Source organism: Falco biarmicus, chromosome 6 (genome assembly GCF_023638135.1).
Source record: "Falco biarmicus isolate bFalBia1 chromosome 6, bFalBia1.pri, whole genome shotgun sequence".
In the NCBI taxonomy this organism is placed as follows: domain Eukaryota; kingdom Metazoa; phylum Chordata; class Aves; order Falconiformes; family Falconidae; genus Falco; species Falco biarmicus.
This window is the reverse complement of record NC_079293.1, coordinates 1258216-1282542: the sequence shown is the minus strand read 5'-3', so window position 1 is coordinate 1282542 and position 24327 is coordinate 1258216.

Here is a 24327-nt window from a genome sequence, read left to right as displayed (position 1 = left end):
ACAATAAAACAGGTGTGGGAAAAGCAAATAGTTACATAACTGAAGTATAAGTAACAAACTACAAAATAGTGTACATTTTTATTTTTGAATTTGTATGAATAAAAACATATAATATTACTTTGCTTTTAGATACTGTCAAATGGCATAATACTGTTAGCTTCCAAAAATAATGTTTTGCTTTCCTATTCTTAGTTGAATATTACTACTAAATAAAAGGTTGTAGGATTTTATTTTTTAACCAAAGAAGGGATAAATAAAATCAAGCCACCTCTGGGTAAATTCTTACAGTGAACAACAACAAAAGAAGATGCTTACATTTTTATCCCTTGTGGATTTCTTTTTAATATTTCAGAGCAATGAACATATGGCTGTTGCTATCAGCACTGGGTACTTGCAGCGATGCCTATCAACATCCACCAGAGAGCAGGGCAGCTCCAAAACCCACATCTTTTATGCTGTGGAAATTGATGGAGACAGCAACACAGCCAGCTTCTTGGCCAAACAACATGGAATGCAGTTCATTTCAAAGGTCAGCGCATATTTAAACTTGCTTCATTACTCCCACCTTTATGCTTGAGATTTTCATTTTTTTAAAATCAGTTTACCTAGAGGTTCCTTTAGAGACAGAAAAATGAAAGTGCTGAATCCTATTTTCATTTGGGGATATCAAGCTTTTTATCAAATTATAGAGGTGGCGTTTCAGAATATTTCATATCTGATCAGAAGGAAAATCCAAAAATAATTTTCTCTTTATTCAGGAGTCTTTCAGGCACTGGGACTGTTTTATTTATTACTTAATATTGTGCTCCAGTCAATCATTTTGAATTCAGACAGGAAAATTGAATTTTTATTTTTAAAAGGAAAAAATCCTGAGGAAAAATGCTATTGGAATAAAGCAGATTTTATTATTTTTAAAAATACAAATATGTCTTTTTTTTCCTCTGCTAACTATTTTATTATCCTTTAACCATAGTGCATTAATATGACAACATATTAAACAAAGGATCTTATATAAAATTATATATTAGTTAATTACAGGCATTTTATTTCAGAGCATTTCTACAACATGAGTCATTGAAGTTGAGGAATTATGGCCTTGTAAAGACAATCAAGGAAAAATCTTTTTCTTTCTTTGGAATAGTATTTCAATGCACATGTTTTCTGTATGTGTAACATATATGTGTCTATAAACCTGAAGTATGCATTTACATTGCATTTAGCTTTATTTTAAGTTTCCATCAGAAGAAGGTTATTTGTAAAGTGTATCTTAGTACTGTGGTAGACAGCCCAAATAGTTCCTCTATTTGTTTCCCACAAATTAATATCTTTCAATTACAGTTACTGGTCTATAAAGCCAGGCATGTATACCACTGACACAGTGTTAAATTTTCCTGTTTAGAAACACCTTGCATCAGTTAAAGCAGATCACAAATAAATTATTAAAACTTTTAACATGCTAATCTGTAGCGGCCTCCATTCATTGACCAGAAAGTCCTTTGCCAGTTTTAATGAATTAAGCCTTGAAGTGCTCCTGTTTTTATCTCTACTTTTCAGATGTCAAAAGCAGAGGTAAAGTAGAACAATTTGTTCAAGATCCAGACAGAAAGTCTGTAGCCCAGTGAGAAATGGAAAATACATTTCTAAATTTTTAATTCTGTGCTCTAGCTGTAAGAAATTATCCTAAGAGAGAAAGGGTAATGAGCTTATGAAGAAGAGGCAGTGCAAGATACTTACCTCAACACCAAGCCACTGTTGTCTGCTCTGGTCACGAGAATCACAGAAGGGTCCCAAGGAAAATGATTTTCTGTTAGAAGAGTGTCAATGACACAGGCTTCCCGATGTATCACCTTTAGTGTGTAAATATTAAAACCACCAAAGACTTATAATGAGGATGTTAATGTAAAAAACCCCAAGAAACAACACAGGTATTAGACAGTAAGTACTTCTGTAAAGGGCAACTTCAGTGACAGGGTTGCTAAAAGGGGTTTCCTCAGGTTTTGTATTTTGCACAGAGGTATTTTGTACAAGGGGAATAGATGACAGTTTCTGTTGCTGTACAATCTGGGCAGTATTCATAGCTATGTTGTTGGAAAAAACCCTGGTAATGTAACAGAGCCAATCACACTGTATTCTTTATTCTGTAATATTTATCCAGGAAAACATGTTTTTTATTACAGTGATTATTAATAAGAAGAAAACAAAAGATTGAAAGATAAATGTAGAAGACATAGGAAGTTTTTTTCTCCTGACTTCTCTGAATTTCTGGTTTACAACCTGTTGTATAAGCAGCAGATACCTTCCTTAGAATTCTCATTTCAAATACAAAAAAAAAACCCAACAAAAACCAAGCTTCTGGGGTATTTAAAGCTTATGGTCTTTAAGCCATGAGGAGCACTGTAAAGCATTAAAGATTCACATATTATTAAGCTTAATATTTTTTCAAACTTTTTTGTTGGTTGTAATAAGCTTACAGCATGTGCTAAGTGATAAGACAAGATGATACTAAAACATTATTTGGAAAAATAAACCTGTAAAATGTGATAAAAGTTGTTGTCACTAAAATTCCTGGGTAGTTGGGAGTATTAGTAGTGTTGCAGTTAGGAGTTATGCTCCTATTTTAGGTTCCCATATGACAAAGCATTTGAAAAATATACTTGAAGTTCAATCCCTTTTCAGGAAAAAAATTTGCAATGACGTGCCTGAGTTTCTTTGAAATAAGTGGGATCTAGGCATATGCTTAAGTGCTTTACTGGCTGATGCTGGGCTACTGGATGGGACTCTTAGTGAAAAAATAAATTTTGTATGAGAAAAGGGACATCAATCAGTGAAAATGCTATCTTTTAAATATGCTACCACAGGAAACAGGGTCCTGTGGAAAAGGTAATACTGCGTAACTGTGACATCCTTGCTTCACCATGCTAGTTGCAGATTAGAGTTGTAGTTTAAAGGCATAACTTCCCTTTGGCATAAGTGTACATTTTTACTATGATACAGTGAATAAAGACAGTGAGTTAAGTGTGTTAGAGTACTTCCTCTCAATAAATGTCGTTATTTATTAATATGCAGACATTTGGCAACAAAGTAAGAGAACTGTAACTATGGAAAAGGCTACTGATTAGGTATCACACTGGAATGCACTTCTCCAAAGTGTAAGCCTTGGATGACATTTAGTGTATAAAATCCAAAACATTAAACTCTTGACATTGGTTGCAGTACTATTTCAGTTCACATTCTGTGCCAGCTAACTTACCAATAGAAACTGTGTAGGTGAAGAGTTCTTTTAAAACTTACTGTTATGATTTCTCTTAAACCTAAAACTCAAGAAATATCGTGATGATATCTGCAGCATGTAGGAGAGTCTCAACAGTCCTAACCTAACCGAAATATTTTACAAAGAAATAATTACTTTGGTTCTAAGTTCTGCATTTCTAGGTGATAGCATCGCACTCAGTAAAGATTAGAGAAGACAGCAGGTATTAAATACAGTTATGTATCAGAGGGATACATTAGAATCAAGTGTATGTTAGGATTCTTTCACACAGCTTTATTTTGAGTCAGCTTGATTCCTTTGTTTTTATCACTATTGTAATGTAGACTGCGCATGAATCTTGTCTCTACACTGCAAAAGGACTTTTTATTGTACTGCTAGGTGGCAGGAATAGAGGATATAGTGCCAGTCACTTCAGTTTCATTCTCTTGTTTCCTTCCCCACTGCTTAAGACAGAGGTTGTAGAGAAGGTACAGACTTTACTGCATTTCTCTAGACTCAGAGGGATGGAGGTGGTAAAAGAGTAAAACTTGAAAAGGGAGTGAGTACATGCACACCAGCTGCAGGCCATCAAGAACAGTGTCTCTTTTTTTTTGGCTATATAATGCCTCATCCTTACCTCAGTGAAGTCAACAGAAAACCTCCCATTGACTTTCAGGGGAGCGTAGAAGAAGAAATGTTTCTATGTAAATGTATCCAAGTAGCAAATACCATTAGTACTTGAACTGTGTGAGACACTCATGCAGGAAAATAGAGTGAAAAACTGCAGATTTGATCTCAGTCTTTCAGCCTTTCAAAGTGGGATTTCTTGTATCCTGTGGTACATTTTGCTCCTGTGTAGCACATAGGAAAACATGAAGAAGCACTGGGGAAGCTATGCTGAAAATCAGTTTATGCTCCGTTCATTTAAAAACGAGCTCTTGCACAAATAGTTTTAATTGACAGCTCTTTTAGCTGAGATTTTAAAATGAACACCAGCTTTCAATGGTTTTACAAAACCATTTACAAAACCAGGTAAAAGAAACACATCAAGTTTTTCTGTGTGTGGGCTTTATTTTTTTTTTTTTATTTGGATTAATAAAAGTTTTGCATAATGGTGAATTTGAATCTCAGAGAGAAACTAGGAAAGCTGGGTAGTGGTGGAATTCAAGTTTACCTACACTTAGGTTACTGATGTATTTTTGCTGAAAATTGCTGAAAAAAACCCTGTCTAATTGCTGAATCAGTTTTGATTAGTTTGATAAATAAATACAAACGTATATATATATGTATACACATAAGTATAATGCAAAGATGAGTGTATGCTTGGACACACAGACCTGATATGTGCTTTTCCAAGTGTATAAATACAGGTATGTTACAAATTTAATTTACAGCAAAGTTTCTAGCTATACCAGGTATTTATTTTTTATCAGTAGAACTCTGAATAAAATTATACAAAAGGTATATAGTGTCTGAGAGATATATCTAAGAATTTGTCTTGATAACACAGATGGGGAGCACCTGCAGTGAAGTTCAAGATCTTGATATTCCTAAATTTGTATAGAAGAGGTCTTGGAGGAAAAAAGAATAAAATTAAATGATAATTTGAAATGAATTATTCTGATCAGGAGTCAAAAATTGATTGTATGTCTGTGTGTATATATATGTATCTTTAGAAAGTAAAGTCAAGCTGGGCAGCAAACCCTACTTTTAATAAAAATGGGTTTAATACAGGTACCTTCTAGGAATGAAAACAAGATTGCTGAATGACATTTTGCCTGTGAGTAAGGTTAGTTTAATTCTCTCTCTCTCACTCCCCCCCACCCCACTTCTCTTTCATTCTCTCTTTTGTTCTCCTCTTTTTAAATTTCCTTTTTCAGTCCAGACAAATTTTTAGTGATTTCATTATTATTTCTGTTTTCCAAAGTCTGTATTTCCTTTATTAAGCTCCTTCAGATATTTTGGGAGCTGTAAGCAGGGCAGATGTAATTTGATGTTCCTGAGTATATTTATTACTCTTATTTTATGATAAATCCCTTGAATATTATTGTACCTTTAAAAGCTGAAGTACACAAAATCTAAGAAAACTATGGAAAAATGCCTCTTGCTGAGCTGGACACAACCGATCCTATCCAAGAATGTCTGGTAACTAACATCACCACACTGTGCGGGCAAGTGTGTTGGTTCAGTTATTTCCCTCTCAAGTTTTACAGCACGTCTTTAGCATGTTATATTTGCAGCAGAGTAAGTTCTGGGATGAGCATTTGTCCCTGTGCGATTTTATTCTTTTTCTACTCTATTGCTTTTATCTATCTTGAAAAAATACCTTACAGTTAAATTACTATTTTAAAATTTATTTTCCCCCATGTGATTGTTACTCCATAGGTGGGCTGTAGAAGATGAAGTGATAACCAAGCCTTTTAAATGGGGGTGTGGGGGGGTGGGGGGGTGTGGGGCGGGGAGAAAGGGTGTATGTTATGAAGGGTGTATGTTATGGGTTTTATTATTGGTGGAGTTAATTCCTTTGCCTTGGACTGATATTCAAGAAAATTTGCAATTTGTATAGAAGGGAGGGCTTTCTGGAATTGTGACAGATACTTGTGTAACTCTTCTCTCTGCAACCCTATGAAACTACCGAAGTGTCCACAAAGTGTTCCCCTTGTGGCAAAGAGAGGACAAATCTCTGCTTCCCACTGATGCCTAGAAGCAGTCAGGGCAGGAGAACAGCATGCCTTAGGTGGCACCGAGTTTGTTAACTCAGCTGGTGAATACTTGACGATTTCAAAATACCGTCAAGAATTTTAACAAGGCATGCTACAGTGAGACCTTTCACTGGTTTTCATTTGTTTACATGTGTGATATTTTAACTGATGTTTTCTTCAGTGCGGCGGTTGCTATTTCATCCTATTTTTGTTAAAAACTGATGGTTTTCTCAAATACTCCACTTCTAAGGTTTTCTTTCAAAAGAGAGCCACATTGATCTTTCTATAGCATAAAATTAATACTATCTTAGGCCACTTATTGCACTATTATTATTTTCTACTACTGAAAAATAGCAGCATGTGTTCTTTTAATCTCAGCTAAAAATTCTCTTGAATTTCTTGAGCATTGTGAATTGCAGATTTGGGCAAACCGTGCGTCTTTTTCACGGTTTTGGCTGTGCTGTGTAACACTATTCAGCTGCATATGTGACAACAGCTTATGTATTCACCCTTCTACCAGGTGAATGCTCCTATGCTTGAAAAAGGCTTTACAAAAAGGCAGAGGATTGTGAGCACTCATTAGTTATTACCAATTTATGCTAATATACTAGGAAAGTAATCATTTAATCGTTCTGATTGAAATGATGGGCATGATTCACAGGAGATGTAAATTGGTATAACCCTATTTAAATCAATGAAACTGTACTGATAGATGCCAGCTGAGAATCAGGTCCCTCATCTTTATTTGAATAATTTAATGGTAGGATGACCAGACCATTAGAGAATACAGTTAATAGAACAATCCTATATTGAAACTGGAATGGAATATAGAAGCTAGTAATGTTAGATTATTTTTTTTAAAAAAAATCTTTTCTTTTTTTCCTCTCAATTGTCCATTTAGTAGACAGGTCTTAGGTAGATCAAGTCTAAGCTTTAAAGTCAGTGGCTTAATGGTGCATTTAGCAAACAACCAGATGTGGAAAACTACTGGAAAATATTTTTGCACAATACTGCAAAAACAACCCACTTTTTGATGACTGTTAAAAAAAGTAATAATTCCTTTTACCGCTGCTGTTGCTGCTGTTATTCAGTGCTCTCTCTGTTCTTACACTTACCTAGCCTGGTGTTAAAACAGTAACTACTGCTAAAAAGAAAGATGAATGAAAGAACGAAAATCATTTTGGTTCATCTAGGTCTTGTTAATGAAGGAATATTCCCCATTAAACATCTACATTACAAATTCTGTATGTCTGTCATTGTAAGGAAATAATGTAAACATGGTAGCAAGTGTTTTATTTTTTTACCTGAAAGTATCTCAGGTAAGAGTTATGAAATTGCAAACTCTCGCTGGAACTACAACAAATGTTTCTTCTCATTTCATGTACCTCTGGGACTGTAGCACTGGAAAATGGATGCAAACCCCCATAAATTTGCCAGATGCTTGATACAGGGTTCCTGGCATACATTTAATCCCTCACTATTTTTGTCCCTGAAAGGAGAAAAAAGATCAAGATAAATTGGAATTTGGTTTAATTTAAAACATATTACTGAGATAATACATGCATGTCTGTTTTTTTCAGTGATTGCCAGAGGCGTTTAGCAAACTGATGTCAATGTATTGTGTGTGCATATATTACATACATGGAATGGTATGGAGTGCATGGTGGGCCAACTAATTTATTGGTATCAATTTACTATGGAAAGTGATGCCTCAAGAGGCAGTTCATAGTTTCTTAACAGCAGTTAAGGCCCAGCTCAAGCAGGGCCACCTAGAGCCAGTTGCCCAGGACCATGTTCAGACATCTTTTGAGTGTCTCCAAGGATGGAGACTCCACAACCTCTCTGTGTGACCTGTACCAGTGCTCAGTCACCCCCACAGTGAAGAGAGTGTTTCCTGATGTTCAGAGGGACCCTCCTGTGTTTCAGTTTGTGCCCATCACCTCTGGTCCTGTCACCAGGTACCCCTGGAAAGAGCCTGTCTCCCTCTTTTTCATTCCCTCACTTTAGATAATTGTACACATTGATAAGATTCTCCCCTGAGCCTTCTCCAGGCTAAACAGTTCCAGCGCTCTCAGCCTTTCCTCATGGGAGAAATGCTCCAGTCCCTTCATCATTAGTGGCCCTTCACTGGACTTTCTCCAGTGGCTCCACATCTCTTGTACTGGGGAGTCCAGACCTGGACACATCAATCTAGGTGTGGCCTCACCAGTGTCCTTAGCCAGAGTCCTCACTCTTTGTCTTCCTAATTCTCCTCTTGTGACCACCAAACAAAAGTTTCTTATTTTTTCCAGCTCTGGTTGTTACAGCCATTTTATATATTTGTATGATCAATTATTTCAAGGCCACATTAATGCTTTAATAGCAGATGCTGGAATAAAGTCCATAAGTCCTGTTTGCTACTCTTTATGGGGACAAAAGGCTAGCGAATATACAAATAAAAACAGGTCTTCCGATGAGGTCCTTAACTGTCTGCCTTAAAAGCAATAGCACAATGGTGGGGAGAGATTGCAATTGTCTGGGAAGATAATAATGCATAAAAGTTACTGGCTTCTTTGGAAATGTTGGTTGAAACAACAGTAGTATCAATGTGACGAAACATTTTGTTTTATATTAAGCTACATCATGCTAAGTGAAATTTACAATAATAAGGCATCATTTTTGCAGTGCTTTGGCTTGTGTACTCGGAAAGTTTTCTAGGTGTGGATCTCTCTTCCTTCCCATCAAAAGTTTCACATTGTAGTGTGCTCTGTCAGGGTCTGTGTAGAGAAAAAGGGAGCAACAGTCAACTGAGGATTTTACAGATGCAGGTGCAGTGATAGGTGAGGATGAAAATAATTCAACATCAACTGATATGAAAGTTTTCTAGAAAAAAATGCAGTAACAACTGGCATCTTCTACAATGTAAATCATCGTTATAAATAAGGTTGTTTCAAGAACTGTCTTCTCCATATAAGCTAGCAGCTGGGATTATCCACCATTCCAATGCTAGGGAAGAGATGGTTGTGACGTACCCGAAAAGTAAGGGTAGTTGGAAAAATGAATAATTTTTCTCATGTAGTGTCATAAAAACAAGAACTGCTTTGCATCTGATGACTTAGGGCCGGTATGAACAGAGAGTCTGGCCCCAGGAATATGGAATGGATGCCTTTAGGCATGTAGAAAGTAATTCCTGAATGAAGAAACCTGAGCAGTTCTCCTTGGCATTGGTTTTCTTATGCTCAAATCTTCATGGAGGGTCTCAACTGTTTTTAGCATCACCTAAGAAAGCTGTTTTGCAGTCAGGATCAAAACTATGTGTGTCTGTCAGCATATGTTAGCATCTTCAAAGGTTTACCATGTTCCCAATCTGAGAGGGGTATTTCTAATCAGTGTGTCTGCGTGTGCGTATTCTAGCATGCACATGCATACACACACAGAGGCAAGCAAACAAGCACCTGTGTACACTTTCACTTGCACTTCTTTCAGGGACTAGCTTTGTGCACCCTCTCTACGTGTGATTAAATATTAATTAGGCTTCTAATATAAGCAAGTCAGTTCACAGGCCCGAGTGCCACATAAATAATGCATGAGGTACCCGAAGGCTCAGCCCGAGAAGCTGATTGGCCACCTTGGATTTGTATAATTATGAAGTTTCATTATTAACAGTGGAAGCAGTGGAGAGATTTGCCTAGCTTGAGGGACTTTGAAAGCATAAGCTGTCTCATTAGGGAAAAAGGGAATAAGGCATAATATGCAAACTTGTTAGTAAAAAAAAAATGGAATAAAAACTAAGCATAGCTTTTTAACGGGAGTATTTTCTGTGTATATATAAATATTTCTAAGTGTATAAAAAGACTGAAATTCAAGTAGTTGAGGTCTATACTACAGCTGTTTAACAGTTTTGTTTGCAAGAGGTCTTGCTTAAAAGCCTTTGTTCTCAGTATAAAATAATCTTTAATATTTTACAGAAAAATCCACAGGTAGCTTAATGGGTTCTGCAAAGTGAGAGGTACGGAGGTGAAAGAGAATGAACACAGTCCAGGGTTCTTGCTAGAATGTGTGTTGTGCATGCAATTAAATCTCAAGGTCAAACAATTTACAGACAATTACTTTTCTAACATCTCCAGAAATGCCTGCTTACACGTCTTTAATTTTAAATGATACTGATATTCCAATTCTCCCCAAAGGTTAATGCTGACTAAATCCAGCTGTGACCTGACACGATGCGACAGCACAGTGCCTAATTATCCTCTGGATAGTCATTTACTTTAAACCATTAAAGAAATAGGCTGAGAGGAAGATTTAGGACCCAGAAAAAATGTTAGCCTGACTTCTTTCTTCTTGAGGATGGGATGGGCTGAAAAATAAAAATAAAATCTTGCTAAATGTTAGCCATTTGCTTTGATGGCAGAAAATTGTTCATCCCACTCTGTTTTTTTTACAGGTTAAATTGCTAACTAGTTCATTTTATCCATTGCCTACGGCTGGCGCTAAATGTCAGTGACAAATTTTGTACTTGTCTTGAAGAATGAATTAAGTTATGCACAAAAGCTATAGTGCTCTTTTTAAGATGAGTGAATTGCAGAGGGAAAAAAAAAGTTGCTCGTTTGAAAAAGGATTATTTCGATTAAAGGCCTTTTCTATTGTAGTGGAAGACAGGTAGTGGTTTAAGATAATTCCAACAGTTACCTCCCACAGAGGCTGCAGTCCTTTACTAGAAATTTCTTTAAGAGCACTTGCGTCAGATTATATACTATGATTATTATCATAAGACCATTTGTGACAGTAAGGGGGGGGGGAACAATTACAGAAAATGGTGACTATTATTCATTAACTAAGGTAAAACTGGTCTTTCTTCAGTGAGGTCAGCATTCCATCACCGTCACAGAAACCTTTCTATGGTTTGTAGCAATGGCAATTAAAAACCCCCAAAGTATTCTCTGCCAAATGTTGGTAAGAAGGAACAGTTCTTTCAGCAATTTATATTGAGAAGACCTGGCACAGACTTCACAATCCGTCTTGTTTTTAGTTGACTGGCTCTGGTAGCACCCCATCATCTCTGAGTGAATAAAGTATCTAAGAATGATTGCTACCATCATAGCGTTTGAAACTCTAAACTGGTTTACTATCCATAGGCTAAGCCTAAGGGAGCTCTGCATGTTTATATTTTATTTGGTTTTATTTTCATGTGCGCTTTATCTGTTTATTGAAAATCTAAGGAGAGCTTAAAGTTAAGACTAGACTTTACAGCTACATCTGTTTTAGGGGGACTTCATTAGAAAGTCAACGTCTCTCACCCCACTGAGGTGGCATAACTGGTGCTCTGTTGTACTTAGAGTGCCTAATTTGCTCCAGATATAATTACTGCTACAGGGCAATAATTATTTTTACTTTATTTTTTTGGATTATGGAAGTGCCTGGTATTTCCAACTGTAAGCAGAGTACCATTGTGCTGCACACCATACAAAACCAAAGATTTGAAAGAAATGTTGTTTTTAGTGGCACCCACAGGTTTTGGCAGATACTTTTCTCCTCTCACTGTATGCATAAATATTTTCACTTATACCAGCTGTAGAAAGTGATATAGTAAATGCTAATCTCAGTACAGTCATAGCAGTCACAAATGGAAGTTAGATCTGTAATTTCAAGTTGAAAGCTGAAATGAAAAATCTAGTGATTATGCACTACTGCCCTAAGCTACTGAAAGATTCCCTCTTTCTTTCTCTCTACACTCTTACACTCAGGCAAGGGGATAAGGTTTCCTCCCCAGGAGAAAGAAAAATACAGATTATGTTTTCTGGTGATAAATACTGCAGCTCCTGAAGACAGTCTGGCTCTAAAAAATAATACAGGCTGGGATATGTCTCACCTAACTTTGGACATATAAAGCATAGAACTGAACTAGTCTGAACTAGTCATTTTTGTCCCTGTTCTAGTGAGAGGAGAGAAACAGGTATGACCAGATGCATTCCACGTAATTTCAGGCTACTGTTTAGGATGAGGTGAATTGTCCTCTGAAGGTGCTTGGTTCTTTCCATTAACTTTAAAGAGACCCTAAACTTTGTTGCAGTTTTAGATTCCCCCGTTAGGGCACGTGCATCACACCACTGATAATTTCCCTTTTCCTTAACTTTTCATCTTTGATCTGCCTGCTCACACTTGAAGAATACATTTCCTCTCCCTATGCAGAAAAAGTGTCCTTCAAAGTTTTTATGAAGTATATTTTAAGCTGTTTCTCTGATATATTTTTTCCGTTTGTAAATGACACTTTTGACCTTCCCTTTGATAAACTAGTTGTACCAAATTCAGTCCCCCCCTCTTTTTTTTATAACCTTGCATCACTTATGTAGCTCTCTTCTAAGTTTTCTACTTCACACATTCTCTGCAGTGCGAATAAGTGTTATAAAAGCGGTCTCACCAAAATTTTTCATAGGGAGAGATTCTTCCTTGCTTCTGTTTTGTGATACATGAGAATTTTGTTAACTATTAGTGCCACAACATTGCATGAAGAAATTAGACTGAGATGGATATTTGTAATTTCTTGTAATATTGCTTTTCAAAGAAAAATATTTGGGTTTTTGTTCAACCTATTTCCTTTAGACTGTATAGATAACTATATTTATAAACTGTATATTTTTCTGACTGTGACCATTCAGCTAGATGGTCCTTTGCAGCAGCTGCACCCAACTCACTGTTTATCATTAGGGGTCAGTAGATCTCTCTGTGTTCTGATAGCTCAACTTCCTGTAAATGATTGTGGTTAAAAATATTGTGACGTATGGCCAACAACTATTCTTTTTGGCATCTACTAAAACCAGCGTCGTGTATTGGTAATTTGATATATTTGATGATTTGAAATATTGATTTAAAAATACTGCATTTTGGAACCTGTCAGTGAGTCAGACTTACTACATTTAGTTACTCAAACTAGTGGCTTACACAAATTTAAGCATTTTACCTAAGCCACACAGGCAGGCAAGGGAGAGAGAGGCACCTTCAGAGAACAATCCGTCTAATCCATCTCACCAACTTCAATGGAAAAGCAGATAAAAATTTAGATAAAGCAGACAAAAAAAAGCAAAACTAAACAAAACCTGTATTTGCACATGTAACTACTCCAGAAGAGAAAGAAAGGAGGAGAAAACAGTTTATTGGTTACAGATCATAGTTGTATTCCACAGTGCACAAACTGTAGAATGGGCTTTTCAAACGCTGGTGTGTTTCTCGTCACTGCCTGCTTGATAACTCTTGGAAACTTATCTTACACTAAATATTTAACTTTTAGGTGGATAAAATTACGTGGGATGAATGTCAACCTGTGCTTGCTGTTTGAAAATTGGTTTCTACATTTCCTGTTTTATTCATTTGAGAACTAGGAAAATGTTATTTAAGAAAATGTAATGGTCAAATATGTCAAATATTATGTTCAGTTCTGCAGAGTAATAGAAACATTTCAGTTTCATGTTTATTCTTAGAATAGAATTCTGGAAACTGTATCTTTTCCTTATGGCCTTTTTTCATGTCTTAATTATTGGATGGTCCCCTGGTAAATTCTATCTTATACTAAAAGTTGTAATTATGTTCAGCTGAAACCTCCGGCTCGGGCTATAGAACTTTCTGCTGAACCTGATTGTAAGTCCCAGGACAAATTTGTACTGAATCATAGTTTCTGATCCAGAAACCTACCTCTTTGAGAGCACTTTCTGAAGTGGAAAAAGACATATTCATCAAGAAACTTCATCACTGTTACAGCTGTAGCTCTAAGAACTGTCTTCCCAGTAATACTAGTTCATCAAATAAAGAAGAATTTGCGAAGGATGGAGTGTGAATATGGTTTGATAGCTAAGAAGTGACTTAAAACATTTGAAATATTTCCAGTGGATGAATTTCAACTAATTTTTTTTAAATGTTAGAGGAATGCATATATATATGTTTAGTCGTAAGAAGAACAGAGCATACCTCTGTTTTGTTTTCCTTTTAAAGCTAAATGTGCAAACTAATGCAAAAGTTTTGCTTTCACTAATTCTTTTTAGTAATTTACTCTGTGAGCATTTAGATTGAAGTCAGTGGGAATTATTGTGGAATGAGTTAGTACTTTCTGTAACGATGGGTAAGAAAATGCGCTCCTCATGAACAATACCAAGAGTCAAACAAGATGTACATCTATACATCCTGGTTAAAATGTAATAACTAATGAAGTGGGCACAATACAAGAGTTTTGAGAGGGTGGGGGAGGAAGTAAAATTCAAATCATCAAAGTAAACCTGTTGATATCATTAAGTAGCAAAATGTAATTATTTGTAGTGGGAATAAGCTGGGATATTAGAAATAACATGCAAGTTCCTGCCACAGGTTTTATTGTGTTTAGAGCATATTGGTGATCTGATGTTTCCATTTTTCATATTGAATTCATTTCAGTGTAGTTGTTTAATTTCTTTCCTGCAGAAATTCATCTGTTGAATCCAAGTGTAAGTGCCTGCTAACTCAGAGTATTAGCAATTCTTCCTCCTCTTTTTCTGGAATAGATTTCCTCTCAATAATGAATTAAAGGTATATCCAGGCAGAAAGAAATGCAGCAAGCAAAAATATCCCTTTGATGGCAGAAGAGGAAGAACAGTGACCTGGGTGCAGGCTCAGCTCCTGCTGGCTGCTCCTGAGGACGCACCAGCAGCACGGGGCAGAGCCGGCTGGCGGATGTGACAACAGCCAGTTTGTTTAAAAATGATTGTAGGAAAGAGAAGGGATCCGTGCTGTTTGTCTGGAGGGAGTCAATCTACTTGCTGCTGGTAGTAAGGGACTAGAAATCATATGATAGGCAACCATGGGCAGAAGAAAAGTTAATGGGTGAGGTCATTACGTTAGTGATCAGTAATCTGAAAAAGATAGTAAAAACCTTGAACTCTAGCCCCTCCCCATATACAGATTCATGAAATCTGCATTTCACAAATGCAGATTTGAATTCAAAACGGTGCATTCTGAGTTAATAATAAAATCTTGTTAATGTTGTACTTAGGAAATATTTCTATGCATAACAAGAATTCCTCTTGTAGGATCTGTGAAGTGCCGTATAACAGACATGTTTTTTCTTTCTTTTCCATGAATGAGAAATATTCAATTTTCAACTGAAAATACCTATCGACTGAAATTTATCACTTCATCATGTTGCCAAAAAGCTAAAAACCTGGTCCAGCCTCACCTTCCTTTTTTCCTCCTTTCTAACATACACTTACCTTGGTCTTTTCTTAAGTGATGGTTTCAGTCACTTTCTACCTTCTTTTCTGGATAACAATCACTTTTTTTACACTTTCAGAACATCTCTCCCGAGTCATCTTTGTCAGTCCACTTCCCCTCAGGGTAGCTCAGGGTCCATTTAGATAAGTTGCCTCTTCCCTTGTTTGGATCCTCTAAGGAACTTAACCCTTAGTGTCTCCTTGATGCATGATCCATTAAAAAAATTTCCCCCGTTACCCTCAGTTCCAAAATAACACAGCCAAATCTACAGTAATCTTAAGCCTAAGCCTTTATTGTTGTTCCAGTGACATAAGGATCCATGACTCTGGGTAGGTTCTTTCACAATGAGAGAGAATGCATTTTTATTTCCAGTAGAAGTCAGATTTTTGTTGTTGCCTTTTTTTTTTTTTTTAATTGTGTTACATAGATTTGCATATCTCAGATGTATGTCTGTGAAAAAATAACACAAAATGTATTTTGAAGTGTTGGGTAACTCCAACCTGAAGGATGATGAAAAGGGAGCCGTCATTGCCTTACTAGGTTTTCCCCTCATTATTTCAAATTCAGTACAGCCAGGAAAAGACACATTTGGATGTGTTTTGCAGAGATTCCTAAGGGTAACAGAAGCAGTATACAAGCAAGAACAAAGTCAGATTAGTTTAATTTTGCTTTTTTAAATACTGTTTTGGCATCTGAAATGTTCTGAAGCTAAGGGCATTGCAGAAATAGAAACTGTATTATGCTATGGTGTTTATCAAATGTTCCTCATCTACTGCACCACCCCCATAAATCCACCAAAGCTTTTATTATTCAGGGGTGGGAAGGTAGGCAGAATGGAGTGAAAGCTACAGAATGATTTAACACTGTGGGAACTTAATCAATAAGACCATTGCAGAGAACTCCCAGGAAAGTGTTGTTTTCCATCCAGATGATAATGAGGCAGACTAGCAGCAACCTCTGGAGGAGGCATGCTGGAGCAGCGAATCTGTGGTACAGCTTTGCTAGTTGCTAATTAATAGTTTGAGGCAAAGGGGACACCTTTTTGCCCCTCTGCTACTTGTAGTTTCTTTCTGGCTTGTGCCACATGCCTCTTTCACTATAGGGGTCACTGTGCTGAGTTAAATTCTGGAGGTTTATCCAAATTTAACAATCCTGCTAAAAATCCAAGTTTACCTTTCTTCTCCTTCCTATGTTCTTGGCATTATCAGTGCATTTATATTACTATATAGCACTTAATCCTTCCCTATATTGCAAAAGTAGTATCTCTTATTCCCTGTGCCTTGCATCCCAGTTTCAGGCAGCTGAACTTATTCTGGTGTTTGACATCTGTGGTCTGGCTGGAAAACACCAACAAAAGCCAAGCTGGATAGCAGTTAAACATGACTGATACTTGAGATGTGCAAATTTAAATAATTTTAAGTGGTGTTAGCTTGAAGAGGTTGAGAATGCTTGTTTCACAACAGTTAAGTTCAGTGTTTATTTTTCTCACCTTTATCTGGAGTCCAAAACAGAACAAGGATCCACTTTAACAAGCTAAAGCTCTGGCTGAATGATGCTGTTATATCTGTATCTTTGCTACACGTATTCTTATAGTCCTTTGGTTGTTCCAGCCTCCAATGTAATGATGTACAGAAGAAATACAGCATTGTACAAAAAAAGTATAAAAGTAGAGAGAAAGCAAGTATTGTCTCCATTGCCAGAGAAGAATTTAGGCACTGGGAAATCAAATAGTGAGGTCAATGTTGGCCATAAAGCATATGGCCATAAAACAGTGTTGACCACTGCAGTCTAGTAGTGTATTGTATCCAGGTTTTCAAAGCACATTCTATGGGAGCATCTAAAAGTGTGTCATAGGTAAGAATGAATTTGTGTATTGTATGGGTAAAAACTGCTACATTCACTAAGAAATATAAGATGATGTTTGTTTTAACACAGTGAAAATGAGTAGTAGTCAGCAGCAGTTCTTCCAGGCTTCCAGTTTAGTAGTTTCACTAGTTTGTCACCTCACTTCCGTAAGATCATTTACTTCAAGATTATTGAAGGCTTTTCTTTAAACATTTTCCTAAACCGTGCTTGCCATAATTACTCAATGCTAAGAACGGAACACATGAATAACATTTTCTTTAATGATGATATGTAGTGGCTTTTGTTGCATTTCGTTTTGGTTTAGGTCATTTTTTTCTGATTATTTTGTTTTCCTGAATGTCAGTTGTCTCATCTTTATGCTAAGTTTGTCAGTACTCTTGTAGTCATACAAAGCACAAGTAGCAGAGATAGCCGTGGAGTAACTTTACCTGTGTGCCACTGTATTTTTCCCAATTTCACAACAAAAGGCCCTTGAGACTATAAATGCTCATTTGATTTTTGATGATCTGAGAGGTATGTGCCATCTTTGATAATTTGCCACAGCAGATCAAGCTTTACATGGAAAATGTTTGCATTAACTAAACTTCCAAGTGTTAAACATTTTTTAAAAGACATATTTAAGATTTTGGGAGGGAATGCAGATATTTTTTTTTCACTGAATGTAAAAAAAAATTACAGTCACTTCATCTGCTAATGAGTGAAGTGAATCACAGTCTGTGCATTTATGTGTGTTCAAAAATGTTTCTCTGTTACCTAGAAATTCAACTGATGTATGCAAAATTATCCAGAAAACTTGATTTGGCTACAGAGCTCCTGCAGAAATTAGGCATCCATTCCCCTAGACAACTTTCAGTGCTTGAGCCTAAAAATAGCACATTCACAGTATAAATTGTAATTAATAAACCTGGCTGGTATTTAGACACTACTGACTACTCCATTGATAGTGCTGTTTCCTTGGCTTTCCCATCTGTCCCTCAGCACTGAGTTTGTGTTGGTCTTGTACTTTCTTAGTAAGCAGTTTGGGGCAGAGACCTTGGTTTGTGTCAGTGCAAAGGGTAGCACCTAGTGCTCCGGTTTCCCGATTCGGAGCTGGCATTGTAAGAGACAGGTACACCGTAAGTAAATTATTTAGTACTTTGTTTATCCTCTAGTTCTTCAATGCTCATTCTCATCAGTGACTCATGCTGCAAAAAAGGTTTGATATCATGTTTGTATGGGAGGATTTGGTAGTACTTTTTACAAAATAAAACAGCAATGTTTTATTCATTGGTACACTGAAAACTGTAGTGCAAATAAACATTTAACTTGGATTTCAGCAGAGAGCTGTCACAATGGCAAGAAATAGCAAACACCAGACCAGGAGACATTTCTGGTAGGCACCACAACAACAGGTCTGTACGCACATGTGCACAGGTATATACACACACTCCCTAAGTACAATATTTGTCCTAAATAGATACTCATATATTGCTCGTGATTTACAATGATTTTTGTTTGTGAACCATTTGTATTTTCATTTTCTTTTGTGCTTTGACAGGATATAATTATTTCTGAAACATACAATGGGATCAAAGCGTATTTCATTATTAAAGAAATTATTGCATTATGTTAGTGCCATCGTGACTGCATGAAAATGTTAATCCAGTTTTGTTATATTTTTTCAAACAAGAATTTTTTTCTTATGAAAATTTTGTGAAATTAATTGTTTGCTTTCTCTGAACCTCTGAGGGGTCTATAGCTTCAGAAGTTATCAGATAAAAGATGATGACATGTAATGAAAGCAAGATTTAGCTATTAAACTTCCTTGACTCACTTTAAATATTGATTAGAGAAACACTTCTGGGCAAATATTTATATTGAGCAATAATACAATTCAGTGATTTTTTTTTTTAACTTTCTGAATATCATTATGTCTTCAGTAATTTAGCCTAGAAAAATACATTGTTAGCCATAGGTTATATGAAAAAGTCTGAGATAGATGAGATCAAGAAAGAAAAGTAAAATTTTCCAGCAGTAAACCATCATTCATAAGATGCAAAGGCTGTCTGTGTTGTACAACCTGTGTCTGGCCTTTCCCAGGGTTTGGGATTGTTGTACCTGGGATATTGGCTTCAAGCCATTTCTAATATAATGCTAATGTTGTGACAGATACTAATGAAACCGTGCTGTTTCTAGATAAAGCTGATATTAAATACATAGGCAGAAGAGGTAATTTCCTTATTCACTTTCTTAATGAGCTCAAAGAGGACTGGGGAACTTTTCTGCATCTGTGAATGTCTGCTAGATTTTATTAGTGTTTTCAACAGGAATAAGTTTCTTTACATTTTTGTTTACTGCATACATAACCGTAACAGCTGAACTTATTTGTTGTGTAATTGAGTTATGTTCCCTTTGTAGGGGAAAAAATATGCGTTAAAAATTCTCAAAAAACCTTTGAAGGGTCTAAGCAACATCAACATATTTGTACTTTAAAATTTCTTCCTAGCTCTTACTCAAATGGTGAAGAGTCCAACTTGCATGCCAAACACAGAGAGACCAAATGTGTGTATTATACAGTATCATCTGAATGTGATGGCTGTGTGTGGTGTTTAATGACTGTTTTTTAGTTCTTCAGCCATGTAGAGCCTTTGGTTACTAAATGCTCCACATATTCACTGAAAGTTTGAGGTACCCAGGTTAGAGAGCAGTGTGGGCCCTCCCTACCTCAAAGTAGCATGCTCTGCTCAGCTGCCACATGCTGAATGTCTTGCTTGGTTTACTCCGTGTTTCTGATCCAGACTGAGAACCAAATCTTGCAGGGTGGCTAAAAAAGTATGTGCTTGCTATGGACGTGACAGGATATAAAACTTGACAGAAGCAGCTAAGAAGGGAGAAGACAGTGTGAAGCCAGTTATCTGGACATATCTGGCATATCTTTTGATCCTTGTATGGAGATTAGATCTCTGACAGATATTTTTTTTTTTTGCTTTAGGTGGGAAAATCAATACAATCTAAAAAGATATGTTCTCGTATATCCTATTAATCAGAATTAGTAAAAATACATTTTTTTACTTAGAAAAAAAAAAATTCCTTGGTCAGTTTCTCAGGTAGAGTCTATATAGAGTACCCGAGCTGCTACCAAGATTTCAGGAAAGCTGCTCTGATTTAGGAGAATTACAGGGTTTGGTCTGTTGCCTATAAATACTTTATGAAATAGTCAGATCAGGTTAATCTTATTTGAGATTGTGACACATATTTCACATGATGATAGTATGGAAGTATGCCATGATGAAAACTTGGTTTTATGTTGAAAAGGTATCTTTATGTCCGTGTTTCAGTACAACTGGGTTTTCTAAAGCTTAATCTGAATTTTGCAGTAATGTTTAATAGATGATTTTAGATTGTTTTAAGACAACAATTTTATATCATCTTTGATCGCTGAATGTGTAATGTTGAGACCTCTTCACCTTAAGTCTTACTTTCTTGCTGCAATATAGATTCTATTTGTTCTAATTCATTTTCTTCTCTGTGAAGTAAGAAGTAATTCAACATGTTCTTCAGATCCAATTATTAAAAATGAGTGTGTACTGTTCTGATTGACAGTCAAGACCAAAACCCATACAGTGGTTTAAAACAGAAAGGTGAGAAAGGTTCTAAATACTCTATAATGAAAAACTCAGAAAAGGAACCTAGGTTTCAAAATCTTTAAGTGGTAAACTAGGTGAATAGGTAGATCCTTGAGATGCTTTTAGTCATCTCAAAGGATGCAAAACCAGATTCTTAGAAATATCTGCCTGCTAAAATATGGCAGCTAGTCTGAAATAATATTCTAGGACAATACTTCCTACTTTTGTCAAAGAATGATCTGGCCTTAGGGATTAGTCCACAGTCTGGCTGAAGCAAGGTTTTGTCTCAAACCAGTGAAGGTATAAACAGCCAGAGGTGTGCAGATGTGCAATAGCTGCTTTAATGCTTGGTTACCATTGCAACTTAAAATTCTAAGGTTATACAGGTGTTTGCAGAAAAAGGCCCACCTCTGTATGGAATGAAAAGAAGAATATAGTTTTAATTTGTCTCAGGAATGGCAGCGATTCTATTATAAATCATCCAAGAAGGTATTTGACATCGAGGCAGGTTCATGTTTATATTTCAGGTATAGTGTTTCTGACTTGATAAGACGGTTCATCCTATACCAGCATCGCCAAATCAGTTTTTTGGATCATTCAGTTTGCAAGCTACTCTAAAGTACCGTAAGAGTTTTCTTCACTGTACTACCGATTTCTGATTTTTCCATTTAAACTATTTTTTCTTCCTGGTTAGATATTATCCCAACTTCTTATGAATGTAACATTCAGAATGTGATGGAGAGAAAAAAGTATATCTAATCCTAACAAGTATCTTGAAATTTTTTTTTCTCCATGCTTTCTGTCAGTGTTTCTGACTTGCAACATTCCTGTACTTCTGTTCCTACAGCAAGTTTTTTCTGCACATATCTAAGCTGATAGATCTCTTTCATGTACAATTGCATTTTTCTCATGTGCAGAGTGACAGATTTTCAAAACTTTTGGATTGGCCTGAGATGCTCCCGAACTTATTCTCTTATTCTCTCCTCAGTTTCTTTTTTTGTATTTGTAATTACATGGACACGCTATTTAAAGTGAAAGCTAGGATGCTCATTTATTTAGTTCTTGTCTTAAATATTTGGTTCAGAGTATCTTCTTCAAATGTCCAATACCCTCTTTCCCCCATCAGTGACACACTTCAGTTAGGTTTCTCCTTCCAGCACAGAAGCTGAGCAGCCTTCCTCCTTGGTGCTATGACATTTAATGTAAATCAGAGCTTTAAGTCTAGTTTTGCTCACCTTTGCTTATATTGTTGCTTATCTGGACAGCATCCTTACTGACAGTGATTGTGTAATGCCTTTTTTTGGTTACCTTGTCTCTGCTATTATCTACAAGTTTTTAATCCCATCTGTGGGAAACTGTAGCTGTGAAAGCCCATGGCAAATTGCACTGTCGGTGAAGTGTGTAGTACCTAGTAGTATGTAGCAGAGAACGACTGCAACTCAGATCATAACAATACAGGTCCCTGTCAAACTCCCTAGATCAGAACATTTCCTCAAGAAAATGTAATACCACAAGTAAAATGAGATAAAATACCACAAGTAACTGAGAAAATATCCTTGATGGAAAAAGAGCGTTGTTAAACCTCTACCCATTACAAATTCTCTGAAGATGTGTAGGACAAACAGCACTTCCAGTAAGTAACTGCAAGAAATAGATACCTCAGAATAAAGATGTTAAGTGGTAGTGTTATTTCTTTTGATAGGATGACAATCACTTGATGTTTTCAGTAGTTCTCAGTTAAATCAGCTAAGAAAACTAGTTGTATTAGAGGAATTTGAAAAGTATTCCATTCCATATAAATATAAACCAGATACTTTTTCTAGGCATTTTCTAAGCAAAGATGAAACTGTAAAAGTGTTTGGGAGTTATTAAAGACAAATTTAAATATTGCTGCTAATTGAGTCCTTTTTCTGAAACCCAAATGGGTCTGAGACCTTGGACAGAAAACTTTGGAAAGATGGTGCTGACAAATCCAAATTTAAAAAGTCATTTACTTTGATAAGTAAGATTAAAGACCAGAAGGATGGTCAGAGAGACTAGGCAGTGCCCTGATGCTGTGGATACAACAGAGGATCTGCCATGCTGTGAAAAAGACATCAGGCAGAAAGGCATTAGAAGACCAAAAGAAGCACCACAACTGTAACTTCTAAACAAAAAAAGTCCAGAAGAAGCCTGCCTTTTGAGGAAAAATCGCAAGAATTAAACTCCATCAATCTTCAGCTCCATTGAAAATATTTTCAGGCTCTCACAGAACATCGCTACATGAGTGCTACCTCAGAGAATACCCTTCACAGAAGCAGTAGGGATATCGCAGTCAAAGATGACTAAACTGTTGACTTGGAAGAAACAGGACGTTGAGTGATTTACATCTGAGCAAAGAAATAATGAGATTCTGTAATATTAGCACTATGGGAAAAACTGAAATAGTAGAAAATGAAACAGGTAAGCTGTATGCTTTTTCATTCAAAGTGTATGTTAACATAGTGTATATTGTTCACTAGACAAAAATATGATCTGTAATGAAATCAGGGAAAAAATCCCATGATAAAATGAAAAATTTAGGAATCCTTTCAATTAATCTATGAGGGTAAGTGTTGTCCTTGTAGAGGCAGGGAACTGATTAGGAAAGACTTTTAGAACAACTTCTAGTGAGTAATAAGCTTTCAGCAAACTGAGAGTACGCTAACCTGACTTGTTTTGTCAGTGGTCTTGTCTAAGGTGAAATATGGACTGAAATTGTTAGTCCTGCACACATTTTGAAGAGACTGATGAAAATCATTAATACTTGAGTACGTGAACACCATTCTTTGTAGTCTCTGCTGTTGCTGAAGTCTCAGACCTGGATAGGACTATGTCTACAGGTACTAGGATAGGGATGCTTAAATTATTAAGGAAAAATGTGGTGATAAGAAGACAGAGATTAGAAACAGAATGTCCAAGAGAAAAATATATCACAGACATCAAGTGAAAAAACATGTTAGAGGTAACTGTTTAAGCCTGTTGCATATCTCAAAAAAAGATCAAGTTGAAAGAAAAGTTCTTGTTGATACAACCTGAAAATGATTCTTCCATGGGACCAAAGCTGGAATAGATTTTATGGTATCAGCTAGTTCTTCTAGGATAAGACTCTTCTCTCATTTCCAAAATTGCCCTTCGAAGCTACTCCAGGTAAAAAAATAATCGTATATATAAAGTTTATTTTCCCTTGGCACAGTAAATTTAACATCTGATAATCACCCATAACGTAGCAGGCATAAATTCAAACATGTTATTGGATTAAATGTTCTGATTATCACTTTGAAATGCATACACTGATCTTAGATGCTGGTTTAACAAAGGGAATGGAGCAGACTAATACATAGAGGATACAAACCACAAAGGACAAAGTCCATCATTACCTTTAGTTTCCTGTGGAATGTTTGTTGATCTACCTGTGTATTTTATGCTTTGATGTGCTTCATGCTGAGATCTGGGAGGACTACTATATTCTGTATTAATGGTAGTCTCCAAAAAAGGGGTCTCCATATGTAACAATCAATTTTGGATTAGTCATCTTGAATTTCTCTCAGGCAAATGTGCTTGGTAGACATGCATGAGTAAGGAAATGGAAAAATTCCCCAGTTCCTAACCCAAAAGCCACGGTCTGGGAGGAAATACCAGAAATGATAAATTAGCAGAATTAAGAAGTAATTAG